At 46.0% G+C, this 17606-nt stretch overlaps 1 protein-coding gene across 2 annotated transcripts in view; it reads right to left on the bottom strand.

Annotated features, from left to right (window-relative positions):
* The window catches only part of DPYD (dihydropyrimidine dehydrogenase), a 1712944-nt gene that overhangs the window by 614176 nt on the left and 1081162 nt on the right, over window positions 1-17606 (bottom strand). The gene's annotated exons all lie outside the window — the stretch shown is intronic.

The raw sequence follows: 17606 nt of genomic DNA, 5'->3' as shown, positions 1-17606 counted from the left end.
CTTTAGGTTCAGAGGTGTGAGCCAGTGATCTGCCTGCTGTTTCAGAGCTGTCCACAGCTCTTCTGCATTGTGGGGTTTGTCACCTATGCAGATTAGCTTCAGCACAGCCTGTTGCCGCTTCGCCGAGGCAGTGCTGCAGTGCTTCCAGCTTGTGACTGGTGTGGAGGGTACAGTGGATGAGGATGCGCAGGAGGAGGCTGAAGAGCATGACATTCCGGAGCTGTAGAGTGTGGGTGAAACACTGACTGAGGTAGGGCCTGCAAACCTTGGTGTGGGAAGGACGTGTTCCGTCCCTCGCTCAGACTGGGTCCCAGCTTCCACAATATTAACCCAGTGTGCCGTCAACGAGATGTAGCGGCCTTGCCCACAAGCACTTGTCCACGTGTCTGTGGTTAGGTGGACCTTGGGTGAAACAGCGTTGTTCAGGGCACGTGTGATGTTTTGTGACACGTGGTTATGCAACGCGGGGACGGCACACCGGGAGAAATAGTGGCGGCTGGGGACCGAGTAACGTGGGACAGCTGCCGCCATCAGGTCACGGAATGCTTCTGTCTCCACCAGCCTAAAAGGCAACATTTCCAGCGCAAGCAGTCGCGAAATGTTAGCATTTAGAACTGTGGCATGTGGGGTGTTGGCAGTGTATTTGCGCCTGCGTTCAAAGGTTGGCTGAATGGATAACTGAACGCTGTGCTGGGACAAGGACGTGCTTGATGATGGTGTTCTTTCTGCGTAGGCAACTGCAGGTGCAGGAGTGGAGGAGGCTTGTTCGCAGGCAGCATGGACAGGGGATTGGCTCGCATGCACAACCAGCGAAGACGTAGCAGTGACATCAGCAAGCACTGCTCCTCGACTCTGTTGTACTTCCCACAAAGTCGGGTGCTTGGCTGACATGTGCCTGATCATGCTGGTGGTGGTCAGGCTGCTAGTTTTGGTACCCCTGCTGATGCTGGCACGGCAGGTGTTGCAAATGGCCTTTTTAGAATCATCTGGATCCAACTTAAAAAACTGCCAGACTCGGGAAGACCTAACATTTGTACAGGCACCTTGTGTCGTCGTGTTGTTCCGGGGAACGGTTGCCTGACTTCTGCCTGGGGCCACCACCCTGCTTCTTACTGCCTGTTGTGATGCTACGCCTCCCTCCCCCTGTGCACTGCTGTCCTCGCTCTGCATATCCTCCTGCCAGGTTGGGTCAGTTACTGGATCATCCACCACGTCGTCTTCCTCTTCCGCACCCTGCTCCTCCTCCTGACTTCCTGACAATTGTGTCTCATCATCGTCCACCACTTGTTGAGACACGTTGCCAACTTCGTGAGAACGTGGCTGCTCAAATATTTGGCCATCTGTACAGACGATCTCCTCATGACCCACTTCAATATGAGCTGGCGAGAGGCCAGAATGTGTGAATGGAAACGTGAACAGCTCTTCCGAGTGTCCAAGTGTGGGATCATTAATGTCCGAGGAGGACGTGTACTCAGCCTGGTGGTAGGAAGGAGTATCAGGTTCAGAAATGTGCGGTGCAGTATCACGGCTACTGACACTTGACCGTGTGGAAGACAGAGTGTTTGTGGTGGTGCCAATCTGACTGGAAGCATTATCTGCTATCCAACTAACAACCTGTTGACACTGGTCTTGGTTCAAGAGCGGTGTACTGCTGCGGTCCCCAAGAATTTGGGACAGGACGTGCGAGCGACTAGATGTGGCCCTTTGTTGTGGCGAAATTAGAGCTTGCCCACGACCTCGGCCTCTGCCTGCACCACCATCACGTCCACTTCCTTGTTCCTTGCCAATGCCCTTGCGCATTTTGCAATGCTGTGCTGACGTGTATATTCACTACTTGTGCGTTATATCAAAGTTTGTGGAAATTGCACACAAGTGCACCTGTACGCTGCCACCGAAAGGCACACACGTGCGGTTTTAAAAACCAAGCACGGACGCAATAAGAACCTAACAGGTTTTTTTGGGGAGCGACAATTACAGACAAGTCAGACACTATCTGGACTGTTTTAGACTGTGTACACCAGCCCCAGATATGATGAAGGCTGGTATACGGTCACCACTAGGAATGGCTATATATACCCTGCCTGCCTGCCTGCCTGCCTGTATACTGGTACAATAGTCCTGACAAGGACTCTTCTGGTCACTAGCCTGTATTCAGACCTGGCTATACCCTGCCTGTATATAGCAACAATAGTCCTGAGAAGGACTCTGCTACTGTACTCCGACCTGGCTATACCCTGCCTGCCTGTATACAACTAGAATAGTCCTGAGAAGGACTTTTGGTCACACTGTTTGCAGCCCTGCAACTGAAAAAGCTATAAAGGGCCGCAAAGCTTTCCCTGAATCAGCGACACTCTCCCTGCACTCACTGTCTGGATAGCTGTGAGCAGAGCACAGCGCGCCGGCCGGTATAAAGGCTCGGTCACGCTGTGCAGGCCGGCCAATCACTGCAATTCCACAACTAACAGGGCTGTGGCATTGCAGTGGTCTGCCAGCCAATCCCTGCATGAGGGCTGGCTCTCAAAAGAGCGCCAACATGCAGGGATGAAGACCACGAGTACAGCACGAGTATCGCGAGATTACTCGGTCCCCGCCGAGCAGCCCGAGTACAGCGATACTCGTGCGAGTACCGAGTAGTTACAAGCATGCTCGCTCATCACTATTCTTCACCAGCAAAACCACCAAGTTCGGTTCTCTTGAGGAAGAAGTGTGACCACTTTGAAACGTATTGAGAAATACAGAGTCTGTCATCTGGATACAGTGCGTTGGTTTTCGCCACTTCTCGGCAGCACAGCCACTAACACCCCATTTTTTCCTGGTTCTTATGTATTGTTACTAGCCTGAGGACTCATGGTTCGTATGGCATCTCATTACAGGCTCTGATCATGTTGTGAGGAAACACAACTCAGCAAGGTGAGCATATACAATGCAAATACTAATACAAGTCTGTTGGATAAGACCCTATTTGCGCTGTTCTATCTCATAGTTTTCCATTTATCTGGTAGAGTTGTGACAGTAACAACAGTTATGCAGGCATGAAGAAAAACAGCTGCTGCTCTATGGCTGGTGGGTGAATCCACCAGGTCATATTGGCTTCAGATTCTTCAAAAACACAGCCATCAAAACAAGGCAAAAATGAGACAAAAACATGTGTTTTTTCCCGTGTATTCTTCCTGGTGCTGAAATTTCTGTTCCAAATACTTTGCGTTTGCACATACCCTAAGGCCGGGGTCCCCAACTCCAGTCTTCAAGGGCCGCCAACAGTACATGTTTTCAGGTTTTCCTTAGCATTGCACATGTGATAATTTAATCACCTGCACAGGTGATGATTGCAACACCCATGCAATGCTGAAAACATGCACTGTTGGCGGCCCTCAAGGACTGGAGTTGGGGAACCCTGCCCTAAGGCACTACAGTACTGAATAAACACTGTTGACTTTTCATTCTTGGATCTGTTGGGATCTCAGTCGGTTCCTCACTGATCATAAGTTGATTGCTTGTCTTGGAACATAACTGTCAGCAACAACCACACCAAAGCCCCCCCATCTATAAGTAAACAAAATTTGATCCAGCTCACCTCCGCCTGACATCCAAATGTTGAGCATGGAAACCGGTCCTGCCACGGCCATTTAAACATCCAAAGAGAAAATATATATTCCGGCTCCAAACAGTGGATAATATTTAATTTTTATTTTTATTTTGAAATGCGAGGTATCACTGACTTTGTGTCTGTATTGCACTTCAAAATAAAAATAAAAATAAATATCCACTATTTGGAGCTCGAATATATTTTTTCTTCCCCATCTATAACAGCACTATTTATACATTTTTACTTCTCACTAATACAGAGTACCATAGATTCTGATTGCAAAGATCTAATATAGAAAAAACATCACACTGATCAATAAGCGGAAAACTCTTCTTTTTGCAGAGTCTGACAAACCAGTCTGGCTGCCAGTGAGGAGTCCTAGAGTTGCAATGCTCCTCTGGGAAATATGCAAATTGTCTCTTCAGGGAGGAAGTAGATGAACTCTAGTGTCATCTATTAGAAGTAGCAATCCTAAAAGTCAAAAGTGACCCTTTAACAAGCCTTTTTATATGACTTAGGATTTATGCCAGATCAGAGCCTCAATTTCCAAACACAGTGTTTCAGGGTGATTACCCCTCATCAGTGCAAACTATGAGATCTGATCTGGCTTTATGAGAAGCTAAGATGGGGTCTAAGGGGAAAACTTTTCTCCTTGCGGAGACATACTAGCCAAGCTGGCTGCCAGTGAGGAAACTTAAAGCTGCAATGCTCCTCTGGGAAATATGCAATTTGTTTTTTCAGATCTCATACTTCAGATCTAATACTTTACACTGACAAGGGACAATTATCCTGATTCACCGTGTCTGCAAATTGAGGTTCTGATCTGGCATATATCTTAAGTCATATAACAAGGCTTGTTATAGGATCACTTTTGACTTTTAGGATTGCTACTTCTAATAGGTGGCACCAGAGTTCATCTTCTTCTTTCTTAAAGAGACAATTTGCATATTTCACAGAGGAGCACTGCAGCTATAAGTCTCCACGCTGGTAGCCAGATAGGTTTGTCAATCTCCGCAAGGAAAAACGTTTTCCCCTTAGATCCCATCTTAGCTTCTCATGCAGCCAGATCAGATCTCATAGTTTGCACTGATGAGGGGCAATCATCCTGAAACACTGTGTCTGCAAATTGAGGTTCTGATTTGGCATAAATCCTAAGTCATGTGACAAAAGCCCATTGAGGGGTCAATTTTGACTTCTAGGATTGCTACTTCCATTAGGTGGCACTAGAGATTGTCTTCTTCCTCCCTGAAGAGACAATTTGCAATGATTCATAACAGGAACATTACTTTCTTTAAATATAGAATGTTGAAAGCTACAGCTTGGTTGAAGGTTTGCCAGATAAAGGTGTCGGTTTGATTCTTGTATGTAATGAAGACATTTTTTTTTACAATTCTGTCTCCTAAATATTTTACAACAGCATTTTTGTTTTTCTCTACTTCTGATTGTCATGATGAGCAATAGAAATGAAAAAACAATTCCGCTTCTCTACTTTTCCACATAAGCCCCAGCATTTTGAAAAAATAACACAACTACAGTACAGAGCAATGCAATCAATTTTGAGGAGAAATTTTGGGATGTGGTGTAGAACTGTAATTATGAGCTACTGTATATTAAAGAGGTGGTTCAATGCTCTGCAATAGTGGCCACATCTCTGTAAAATTGATAGGGAAGGCTTTTTCTAAATACCTTGTCCAGCCAATTCTGCCTCTGAGCGGCGCTATTGTGGTCTGCTCATCTCCATGAAGTGACCCCCTGGCTCCATGACCTCTGAGATCCGGTGATGTCACGTCCAGTTGACCCAACATCATCAAGGCCAGCCCCAGTCTTCCTGACTGACTGGGCTGTGGGTGGTGTTTCGCCGCTCATCATAGACTAGTGTCACAGCCCACGATTGCTACTGCTTGCAAAGGATAGAGTGCGCAAGAGCGGTGAAACGTTGCCCACAGCCCAGTCACTTAGGAAGACTGGGGCTAGCCTCGGTGATGTCGCGTCAACTGGAAGATGACGTGACATCACCGGATCTTAAAGGTCACGGATCCCAGGGGTCACTTCATGTGGATGAGCAGACCGCAATAACGCTGCTCAGAGCCAGAATTGGCTGAACAAGGTATTTAGAAAAAGCCTTCCCTATTAGTTTTACAGGAATGTGTCCACTATTGCAGAGTAGTGAACCACCCCTTTAATTTTGTTTAAAAAATTAAATTGATATAACTCAGCATTACCATAGGCATCTGAACATCAGCTTAGTAAAAAAAAAATCCATTTTCCAAGAGATTTCAGGGAGACAGAATTGCAGTGAATTAGAAGACCAAACATCCGTCACTATGGTCATGACAGAATAATCAAAGAAACACCATTTCGGAATACCAATCCATGTAGGATAAAAACATGGAATACCAATGGGCTTAGTCTGTGATATTCTCTATAGTGATATCTCAAGTTCAATTATTGTCTGGGTTCTTCTAATTTTATGTGCTCGACTTCCAGTCTGTTTTCACATCAGATATTAAATATGTGATGCGTTATAAGATTTTCCAGTTATAAATCTTTTTGGAGAATAGAAGGTACTTGTTTAGTCCCAGTATCAGCTGAAGGTAGGACTTTATTTTTCCCATGCAGGCATCTTTCATTTAATCACATTGAGTTAACCGCATTATACAATAAAAGTTATTAATACGCACAAATACTATTAAAAATGAATTATTCAAGCAATTCAAAATGTTTGGAGAATGAAGATTAGACACCCGACACATAGGATGCCAAAACAAATTGAGTACCTATGTGTACCAGACTAATTGTTTAATTAGACTCACATTCTCTAGAGCACAAACCATGTGCTACCGGTGGATATGTTGAAGTAAACCATACTGCAGGAAGCCTAAGGCAATGCAAAACCAAGCACATTAAGCCATTATGTAAATTGTAGCTTTGACTTCCAATAAACTTGATACTTCAAGACAGAGAAAGCTTGGGGCACTTTTTTCCTTGAAATATCCTTGACTTGTGCCTCCTGTGCTAGGTAATAAGAAATAATAAACCATTGAGCAATCAGAGAGTCTTCTGGGGAGGCTGACAGCTAGGTGGATGGAGACAAAAAAGCAATAAATACAAACAGCTATCATTATTGAATGTACTTTTTATTCTGTACATTTCATCTTGAAATATTTTTTTCTAAGGTCAACTACAGTTCTTGAATTTTGATCAAGTTGAAGCTCATCATTTCTTCACGTTGAAGGCCTAAAAAGTCCTGATCTCCACCCATATATGACCAACAAATGTCATCTTCAAGACTCTTAATTAAAAATAAAGAAAAGCAAAACTATAAAGATTTTTTTAACCTGCTTTATCCTGTTATCAAAATCGGTGCTTGAAAATGAACCCAAATGGGTGTTATACAGCTAAGCAAATATTGCCTGTTATTTTAGGTAAAGTTACACTAAATGGTTATCCAATGAAAGAAGAAAAAAGTGGCACTCGCCGTGACATTAAGGCCGGAGTCACACTTGCTAGTGCCTCGTGTGTAACTCGCGCGAGTCTCTCATTGAATCACCCGGCATGGCCGCACACTATGTATAGAGCGTCTGAGCTGCATAGAGATACATGCAACTGACCCGCTCCTGTCAGGGGAGTGTGCGGCTGTGCCGGGTTCTACCATGAGAGACTCACGCGAGTTACACACGAGGCACTATCAAGTGTGATTCTGGCCTAATCCAGACTTTGTTGAGAGCGGTGCATTAAAATCACGGAAGTCTGAGGTCGGGCGCTGGCACCTTGATGGACGACTATTGCCTTTCCTTTGGACTTTAATGGAAAACTATCCAGTAATTTAGAGGGAACCTGTCAGGTTCAATATGCACCCAGAACCATGAGCAGTTCTGGGTGCATATTTCTAATCCCTGCCTAACCGTCCCTGTAAACACTAGCATGGATAAAGAGATCTTTAGAAAAAATATTTCTAAAGATCTTTTATTGTATGCTAATGAGCGAGGGGACTAGTCCACTGGGCGTTGGTTCCCATTGCCAGTCGGCTCCATTAGCATGTTAGTACGCCCCTATGGGCTAACATGCTAATGAATACGCATGACCCCAGAGTTTCGGTCATGCGCACTACTTCAGTTTGAATTCAGGACGTGTACACCCGGCTTCACAGTGCGCATGATCAAACCTCCGAGGTCATGCGCACTGAGCCGAAATCCAGCATCGAACGTGATCGCGGCGGAGAGGTGAGTGAGATCATCCTCTGACGCTGTGTATTCATTAGCATGAACTAGTACCTCACTCATTAGCATACGCTATAAGATCTTTAGAAATACTTTTTCTAAAGATCCCTTTATCTATGCTACTAGATACAGGGACAGTTAGGCAGGGATTAGCAATATGCACCCAGAACTGCTCGTGGTTCTGGGTGCATATTGCACCTGACAGATTCCCTTTAAAATAATTATACCTTTAACAATGAACTGCCATTTGCCATAAATGTTTTTTTTTTACTTTTTTTAAATGCTGTTTTTCACTTTAATTGGACACTGTTTTTCTTTTGACCCTGTGCCTCTCTGTTCCTTAAATATGGCAATTTCTTCTTTTTCTGAAAATCATTTCTTTTTTTTCAAGTGGGTGTGGTCCTCAACTCTATATGTGTCTTCTTCATGACCTTGCCCCATTGACTAAAGAAACTCTAGGTTTACATACAGAGAAGAGAGAGTTATATCTCAGGAATGGAGAGACACCTGGATAAAATATAAAGAATACCGGAATCAGGAGAATGAAAAAACCTGGAGGGAGGGCAGAAGCGCAAATAGGGTCTTATCAGTGTTACCGGAGGGTGGAAAAAAATTATACAGGCTCACCTGTGCCAGTTGTGCGTAGCCACAACCAACTATGAAAGCATCAGAAAATGCTGGCTGGTGCAGCACCTCTAAAAAAATTGAAGAAGCACTGCAACTAATTTCACGAGGGCATTTCACTTCCCATAAATGTTGCTATCCTCCTGATTCTGGAAGGAGCTGGAGAGGAATGGAGACTAAGTGGTACTTTGCACGCTGTGACATCGCTAGCCGATGGTAGCGATGCCGAGCGCGATAGTCCCCGCCCCCGTCGCAGATACGATATCATGTGATAGCTGTCGTAGCGAACATTATCGCTATGGCAGCTTCACATGCACTTACCTGCCCTGCGACGTTGCTCTGGCCGGCGACTCACCTCCTTCCTCACAGCGATGTCACACGGCAGGCGGCCAATAGAAGCGGAGGGGCGGAGATGAGTGGGACGTAAACATCCCGCCCACCTCCTTCCTTTTGCATTGCAGGCGAGACGCAGGTAAGGAGATGTTCCTTGCTCCTGCGGCTTCATACACAGCGATGTGTGCTGCCGCAGGAACAACATCGTACCTGTCGCTGCAGCGAAATTATGGAAATGACCGACAGTACACAGATCACCGATTTTCGACGCTTTTGCGAGCGTTTATCGGTGCTTGTAGGCTTTACACATTGCGACGTCGTTACCGGCGCCGGATGTGCATCACTTTCGGTTTGACCCCGACGAGATCGCAGTAGCGATGTTGCAGCGTGCAAAGTACCCCTAAGGCTACTTTCACACATCAGCTTTTTGCAATCAGGCACAATCCGGTTTGTGCCTGATGCAATGGATCCGTCTCAGATTGTGTAAAAACTGATGTGACGGATCCGGTAAAAAAACAAATCCGTTTTTTGGGGGTTGTTTGAAGCTGAGAGAGAGGGAGAGACCCCATCATCACCGCACATGCAGGCACTCTCGCACGCATCACCACCGCACACGCAGGCACTCCCGCACGCATCATCACAGCACACGCAGGCACTCCCGCACGCATCACCACCGCACACGCAGGCACTCCCGCACGCATCATCACCACACACGCAGGCACTTGCACACGCAGGCACTCCCGCATGCATCATCACCTTACACGCAGGCACTCCCGCACGTATCATCACCGCACAGTCACTGGCATCAAAATTGGGGGGGACCACAAGCCGTTTTTTTTTTAATTATTTATTTATTTTACTGCAAGATATAGACCCGCCCACCGGCGGCTGTGATTGGTTGCAGAAAGATAGCTGTCACTCAGTGTGGGGGCATGTCTGACTGCAACCAATCATAGGCGCCGGTGGGTGGGGAAAGCAGTGAATACGAGATTGAATAATGGGCGGTCAGCATTTTCAAATCAGGAGAAGCCGCCAGAGCTTTGTGACAGCCGTGCAGCGCCGTGCCCATGATCGGTGAGTAGGAAATAGAGAGTGAATGAGTCAGTGTGTGAGTGAGTGAGTGAGAGAGTGAGTGATTGATTTTCTGACAAGCAATGAATTTATATCACTTCAAGGCATGCTCAGAAGTAAAAACCAAAACCGGTACATGCTTCTGGCGTTTGATGCATGCCACCAGATTCGGCGCGCATAGACTTTCATTATGTACCATGCCGCACAGCGCTGCACCCGGCGCTATGCAGTTTTTTGCTCCTGGCAAAAAACTTTCCTCTCTGCGTACTGTGTGGCTGCCGGAGTGACAATTTTTGCCGCATCCGGCAAAAACCGTATCAACCGCAAGAACATGCGGCACAATCCGGCGCTAATAAAAGTCTATGAGGAAAAACCCGGCAGCAAAAAAAACGGATGCGTTTTTCCAGCAAAGCGCCGGATTGTGCTGCACAGCAAAAACCTGATGTGTGAAAGCAGCCTAAGTCGCACTGCCGTGAAAGAGGCCCCCAAGAATGGAATCAAATTAATTTTATTAGTCAATGCTTTTTAGTGACAACTCTCACTTTCATCAGGTCAAAATCACGTATACATTGCACATGATTTTGTCCTGATGAAGGCGAGGGTTCTCGCTGAAATGCGTTGACTAATAAAATCACTTGGGTTCTATTCTTGGTGGTCTCTTTACACGGCAGCGCGACTTAGTCCACGTTCCTCTCCAGCTACTTCCAGAATCAGGAGGATAGCAACATTTATGGGAAGTGAAATGCCCTCGTTAGATTAGTTGCAGTTTTTATATTTCACATAAAAATACATAATTATAAAAAGGTTTTTGATATCTGATAAATTACTAGTATACAATTCTCAAAATATTCAACACCAACAAATACAAAATTATTTTTTTCTGAAAACCTCTATTAAAGAGCCTTTTTTCCATCTTTATAACGAACATGTTTAGATTCTAATGACAAAGCATTCATTCTAATGTATGTCATGCCATATAGCTTTAAGCTTAAGCGTTTAGCCTTGACAAACAATTACTGCGTATCACATTAAATGATGCACAAAAAGCAGAGCTCATCTGAAGGTTGACGTTACTGTAGATTCGGAACAAAAGAATCTTTCAATCACAGATTGAACTCCAATCCGCCAATTGCAATACAAATATATTTTATTTAAATACATAGAAATGGTTGCTGCTAATGTACTTCTAGTGAGATAAAAGTTCAAGCCAGTACCTGTAATGTATGCAACTAATCATATGAAGCATCTGTGACGCCCCTGATCTTATTAGGGTGTCACAGGGAGCTGCATCCTTTCCCTTATGGTGCAGAGCTGACCCTCCATGGTTCTAGGATCCTAACTATTGGTATTGCTTCCATCAGCATTCAAATCCTAGCCACACCTAACACGACACCCTGTCAGGCACACCAGTGGGAGGTCTAGCTGGAAAAGGGCCACCCGCCTACACATCTGCCAACATGATGGTTTGGCGTGAAGTATGGAGGTGGTAGCATCATGGTATGGGGTTGTTTTTCCGCATACGGCACTGGCAAACCTCATATAATAGAAGGAAGAATGAATAGACAAATGTACCAAGACATTCTTGATAAAAATTAGCTGCCATCAACCATGATGATGAAGATGAAATGAGGGTGGATATTTCAGCAAGACAAAGACCTAAACACACGGCCAAAGAAACTCTCAATTGGTTTTAGTGAAAGAAAATAAAGCTGTTAGAATGGCCGAGCCAATCACTGGGCACTGAAACCAATAGAAAAAAAAGGTATGTAAGGAACTAAAGCTTAGTGTTCATAGAAGGAGCCCATGTCACCTTTAATTATTGTAAGAGTGTTTGTGGGGTAGAATGGTCTGAGATCACACCTGAGCAATGCAAGTGAAAAGTTTCTCCATATAGAAGGCATCTTGAAGCTTCATCACCAACAAAGGCTTTTATACGAAGTTTTAACTAAATTTCAGTAAGCGTGTTCAATACTTTTTTCCCCTGTGTCATTTCTCATTATTACATATAACTTAATGTATGGAAATCAATAGTTTGATTTCTTTGCCTATGTGGATTGGATGGGTTGTTATCGACATCTGGTGAGAAAATCATTTCAATACCATCTTTAGGCTCTGTGCGCACGTTGCGGATTTAACCACGGATTTGCTGCAAAAAATGTGTCCAACATTGCTGCAGTCATTCCCCAGCAAATCCTATGGGTTTTAAAAAATACTGTGCGCACACTGCGTTTTTTTATACCCACCGATTTACCCTCGGATTTTCCGCTGCGGAATTAATGTGCATGTCACTTCTTTTTTGCTGGTACCTCCGTTTTTTGCCATAGATAATGGTAAAAATCCGCAGGGACCAACCTGCGGAAAATCCGCGGTAAATCCACGGTAAATCCTGCGCAAACCGCGGCAAACCGCGGCAAAACTGCATGCCGATTTCGCTGCGGTTTTGGTGCGTTTTTTTACCGTGAATGCGGGATTCTTTAAAAGGGTCCGGATTTTCCTTAAGAAAAAGGCAATTTCTAGTGCGCACATAGCCTTAGGAATTCAATTACTTACAAAATTGGTGACACGTTCAACCTGTTCAATACTTATTTCAGCCGCTGTATATACAGTATATCAGGTGAGCTGAGTTCCCAGACCTTGCATCTCCTGGCAGAAAACTGAATTTTTTTACCGAGAGATGCAGATTTGAGGCTGAAATATATACACCATAGTCCTGCACCAAATCTGCATCATCTGGCAAAAAAGCATCAAAACATGAAGCGGTTTTAATGCGGTAGTGATGCAATTTTTAACCAGGAGATGCCGATGTGGTGCAGGAATACAGTGTATAAATTTCAGCATCAAATCTACATCTCATGGCAAAAAAACACACAAAAATGGCTTTGGTGCCATTTCAATGTGGTTTTCTACCAGGAGCAAAATTTGGTGCTGAAATGTCTGCACCAGATTTCTGTTCCAGATTAGAGATGAGCGAACCGGTCGCGGTCCGGCTCGAGTTCGGTTCGCCGAACGGAGATCCCGTTCAAGTTCGGTTCGTCGAACGTTCGACGAACCGAACTCGAACTGCATAGGAAACTATGGCAGGCAATCACAAACACATAAAAACACCTAGAAAACACCCTCAAAGGTGTCCGAAAGGTGACAAACAACTCACAACACAACACAAACACAGGGGAAAGTGACAAGGACAAATTCTCATGTGAAAACAAAACAGCGTTACGAGGAAAAAGAGGACGAGACACAGATATAGGCATGGCATGCCCTTCTAAAATCATGTAAAACACCGCAAGGTGACTCCAAGCGGAGTCTCCCTTTTTTCCAAAAATTGGGCCCCACAGACACCCCTTCAGTGGCAGCAGTTTGCCCCAGTTGAACACTTCACAGCTAAATTTGCATCAAGCACATTCAAAAATACACCATAATTAACTGACCCCAGGATGACAACGGGGTAGGCAGCAAAGTCTTTGCTGAACCATGACTTGTTCATCTTGGCTTCTTTTAAAAACAATGTAAGCAAGGGTTACTCCAAGAGGAGTCTCCCTTTTTTCCAAAAATTGAGCCCCACACACACCCACCCATTCAGTGGCAGCAGTTGTGCCCCAGTTGTACACTTCACAGCTAGATTTGCATCAAGCACATTCAAAAATACGCTATTCTTAATCGTCCCCAGGATAACACCGGGGTAGGTAGCAAAGTCTTTGCTGATCCCAGCTCTGTTCATCTTGGCTTCTTTTAAAAACAATGTAAGCAAGGGTTACTCCAAGCGGAGTCTCCCTTTTTTCCAAAAATTGGGCCTCACACACACCCACCCATTCAGTGGCAGCAGTTGTGCCCTAGTTGCAAACAGGATGTTTTGATTTGCATCAAGCACATTCCAAATCCACAAGCATTTACTCTCCCCAGGATGACACAGGGGTAGTAAATTCCTTGTGGATCCATGACTTGTTCATTTTGATGAACGTTAGTCTGTCCACATTGTCACTGGACAGACGCGTGCGCTTATCTGTCAGCACACACCCAGCAGCACTGAAGACATGTTCAGAGACAACGCTGGCAGCTGGACACGACAAAATCTCCAAGGCGTAACTGGAGAGCTCTGGCCATTTTTCTAGATTTGAAGCCCAAAATGAGCAAGGCTCCATTTGCAAAGTCATGGCATCGATGTTCATTTGGAGATACTCCTGTATCAACCTCTCCAGCCGTTGACTATGTGTCAGACTTTTTGTCTCTGGTGGCCTTGCAAAGGAGGGTCTAAAAAAAATTATGAAAAGATTCCATAAAATTGCTGTTACCAGCACCAGATACAGTCCTACTGGTACGGGTAGACTGTTGAAGATGACGAGACCGTCCCATGTTTCTCAAGTTACAACTGGGAGAATCACTCCCTGCACCTGCACGGTTGTTTGGTGGAAAAGCCGAGCTAAGATCCAGTAACAGCTTCTGCTGATACTCCTGCATACGTGCGTCCCTTTCTATGGCTGGAATTATGTCACAAAATTTGGACTTGTACCGGGGATCTAATAGTGTGGCAAGCCAGTAGTCATCATCACTTCTAATTTTGACAATACGAGGGTCATGTTGGAGGTAGTGCAACAAGAAGGCACTCATGTGTCTTGCGCAGCCATGCGGACCAAGTCCATGCTGTGTTTGTGGCATAGAGGTGCTGCCCGTTCTTTCTTCCTCTGACATCTCCCCCCAACCTCTTTCAACTGAAATTTCACCAAGGTCTCCTTCATCTGCTGAGTCTTCCATGTCCATGGCAAGTTCGTCCTCCATTTCTTCATGTTCTCCTGCACCTTCCTCAACATTTCGCCTGCTACTATGTGCCCTTGTTGATCCCTGTCCCCCATGGTCCCATGCCTGCTGCGTTGGTGATGATGAACGTCTGGACCTTGGTGATGTTGTTGTCCCTTGCGCATATGAATCCTCCTGTAGTTCCTCCCCTTCCTGTTGTCCCACCCCCTGACTCCGAATAGTGTTTAGCGTGTGCTCCAGCATGTAAATGACTGGAATTGTCATGCTGATAATGGCATTGTCAGCGCTAAACATATTCGTCGCCGTGTCGAAACTGTGCAGAAGGGTGCATAGGTCCTTGATCTGAGACCACTCCATCAGGGTGATCTGTCCCACCTCTGCATCTCGTTGGCCCAGGCTATACGTCATGACGTATTGCACCAGGGCTCGGCGGTGCTGCCACAGTCGCTGTAACATGTGGAGAGTCGAATTCCAGCGTGTCGGCACATCGCATTTCAGGCGATGAACCGGCAGGCCGAAAGACTTCTGGAGAGATGCAAGTCGCTCAGCTGCGGCGGTTGAACGGCGGAAGTGAGCAGACAGTTTTCGTGCCCTGGTCAGAAGGCCATCTAGGCCTGGATAGTGTGTTAAGAATTGCTGGACAACAAGGTTCAACACGTGAGCCATACAAGGTACGTGTGTCACCTTGCCCAGGCGAAGGGCCGCACCCAGGTTTGCAGCATTGTCGCACCTGGCCTTACCAGGCTGCAGGTTGAGTGGAGACAACCATTTATTAAACTCGGACCGCAGAGCTGACCACAACTCCTCAGCTGTGTGACTCCTATTCCCAAGACATGTCAAGCTAAAGACCGCCTGATGCCGTTGCGCTCTGCTGCCAGCATAGAAATGAGGGGTGCGTGACTCCTTCTGCACAGTGAGAACGCTGGTGGCCTGACAAGGCATGCTTGGGGCGGAGGTGGAAGACCCAGATGAGGTGGAGGAGGCAGAAGCAGTGGCGGAACTTGGACAGACAGAGGATTGACACACAAGTTGTGGGGACGGCAAGACTTGTGCATGCAGACCCTTCACCATCTATCACCATAGTTACCCAGTGCCCAGTCAGCGACATGTAACGTCCCTGTCCATGCTTACTGGTCCAAGTATCGGTGGTGAAATGCACCCGTTCACACACAGAGTTTCTCAAGAAAGCGGTGATGTTGTGTGCGACATGCTGGTGTAGCGCGGGCACACCTTTCTTAGAGAAGTAGTGGCGACTAGGCATCTGGTACTGAGGCACAGCGACAGACATAAGGTCTCTAAAATCCTGTGTGTTCACTAGGCGGAAAGGCAGCATTTTGGTAGCCAAGAGCTTACAGAGGGATAGAGTCAACCTCTTAGCTTTGTCATGGGTCGCAGGAAATGGCCTTTTATTTGACCACATCTGAGGGACAGAGATCTGGCTGCTGTGTGTAGACGGTGTTGAGTAGGGTGTCCCTGGAAAAATGCAGGTTTGTGAGGAAAGTGCAGGCGGAGACATGATGTTGCCTTCATCCAACGTTGGTGCTATCGATGTCTGAGAGAGCTGTACACACTCACTTGTTTCCCCTTCCAAACCAACTGACGACCTACCAAGCAAACTGCCTGTTGTGGTTACAGTTGTGGAAGTTGTACGTGGAAAACCAGGTGTGACAGCTGTCCCCACAGTCCTAGAAGATGAAGAGCGTGCGGATGCACTGGAAGGGGCAGGCCGTGGATGGTTCGCTCCGCTAGGCCGCATTGCAGCACGGTGAGCTTCCCACTGGGACATATGATATTTATTCATGTGACGATTCATGGAAGAAGTTGTCAAACTGCTGAGGTTTTGACCTCTAGTAACAGAATCACGACAAATTTTACACATCACATAATTTGGGCGATCTTTTTCTATGTCAAAAAAGGACCAGGCTGTGCAAGGCTTAGAGGGCATGCGACCTGCTGAGCCCCCCCGACTAGTGCTCAGAGGCACAGTGGTGGCTGATGATGCAGTTGTAGACGTGCTACCAGTTCTCCGACTCTGTCCAGGAAGGCGCAAGGTAACTTCGTCGTCGGTTGCATCCTCCTCCACCGCCTCTGTTGACCTCCTCGAGTGCCTGACTGGGGGTTGACAGTAGGTGGGATCTAGAACTTCATCATCAATTGTTGTGTTTGCACTCCCCTCCCCCTCAGACCGAGCCTCTTCTTGCCCTGACCGAATATTTAAGTTGTCATCCCAATCTGGTATCTGGGTCTCATCGTCATCAGTATGTTCCTCATTGTCTATAACCACAGGTGTTACAGTTTGTGACAAAGGGTCAACATTACGCTAATAAACTTGGTCCTCACGGCCTGAATCAGAGTCACAAAGGTTCTGGGCATCACTGCAGACCATTTCCTGGTCTGTACTCACTGTAGCTTGGGAGCAGACCTCTGATTCCCAGGCTATAGTGTGACTGAACAGCTCTGCAGACTCAGCCATCTCAGTTCCACCATACTGTGCAGGGCTGATGGAGACTTCAGAGCTGGGAGAAAGCAAGTTTGATTGGGATGACAACTCAGAGGACTGGTGTTTTTTGGATGCGGTACTTGAAGTGGCTGAGAGGGTACTTGTTGGACCACTTGAGATCCATTCAAGCATTTTCCTTTTTTGGCCATCATCTAGCTTTGTTCCTGTTGTTCGTGTCCGTAAAAAAGGGAGCACATCGGATTGTCCACGGTAAGTAGTAGACATCTTACTTTTGCTGGTAGATGGTCTATCTTCAGCAGATGATAATGGAGCTTTGCCACCTTCCCCACGGACAAACCCTTTTTTTCTATTTCCACCACACCTCTTCCCCTTTCCACCAGCATCTGTCATTTTGCCACTCATGTTGATTGCGACAAGATTGTGCACTGAAAATGTGGTAGTAAAAATTGAGAGGTGGTGTAGATTGCAGCGGTGGTCTAGCTTTATTAACAGCAGAATAATAAAGAATAAATATCCCTGACAATGCAACTACGGCCCTTAAACTGGCAGCATAAATTGC

The sequence above is a fragment of the Anomaloglossus baeobatrachus genome, chromosome 8, assembly GCF_048569485.1.
Source record: "Anomaloglossus baeobatrachus isolate aAnoBae1 chromosome 8, aAnoBae1.hap1, whole genome shotgun sequence".
Taxonomy (NCBI): Eukaryota; Metazoa; Chordata; class Amphibia; order Anura; family Aromobatidae; genus Anomaloglossus; species Anomaloglossus baeobatrachus.
The sequence above is the reverse complement of the archived record's forward strand: the minus strand, read 5'-3'. Positions and strand labels throughout refer to the sequence as shown.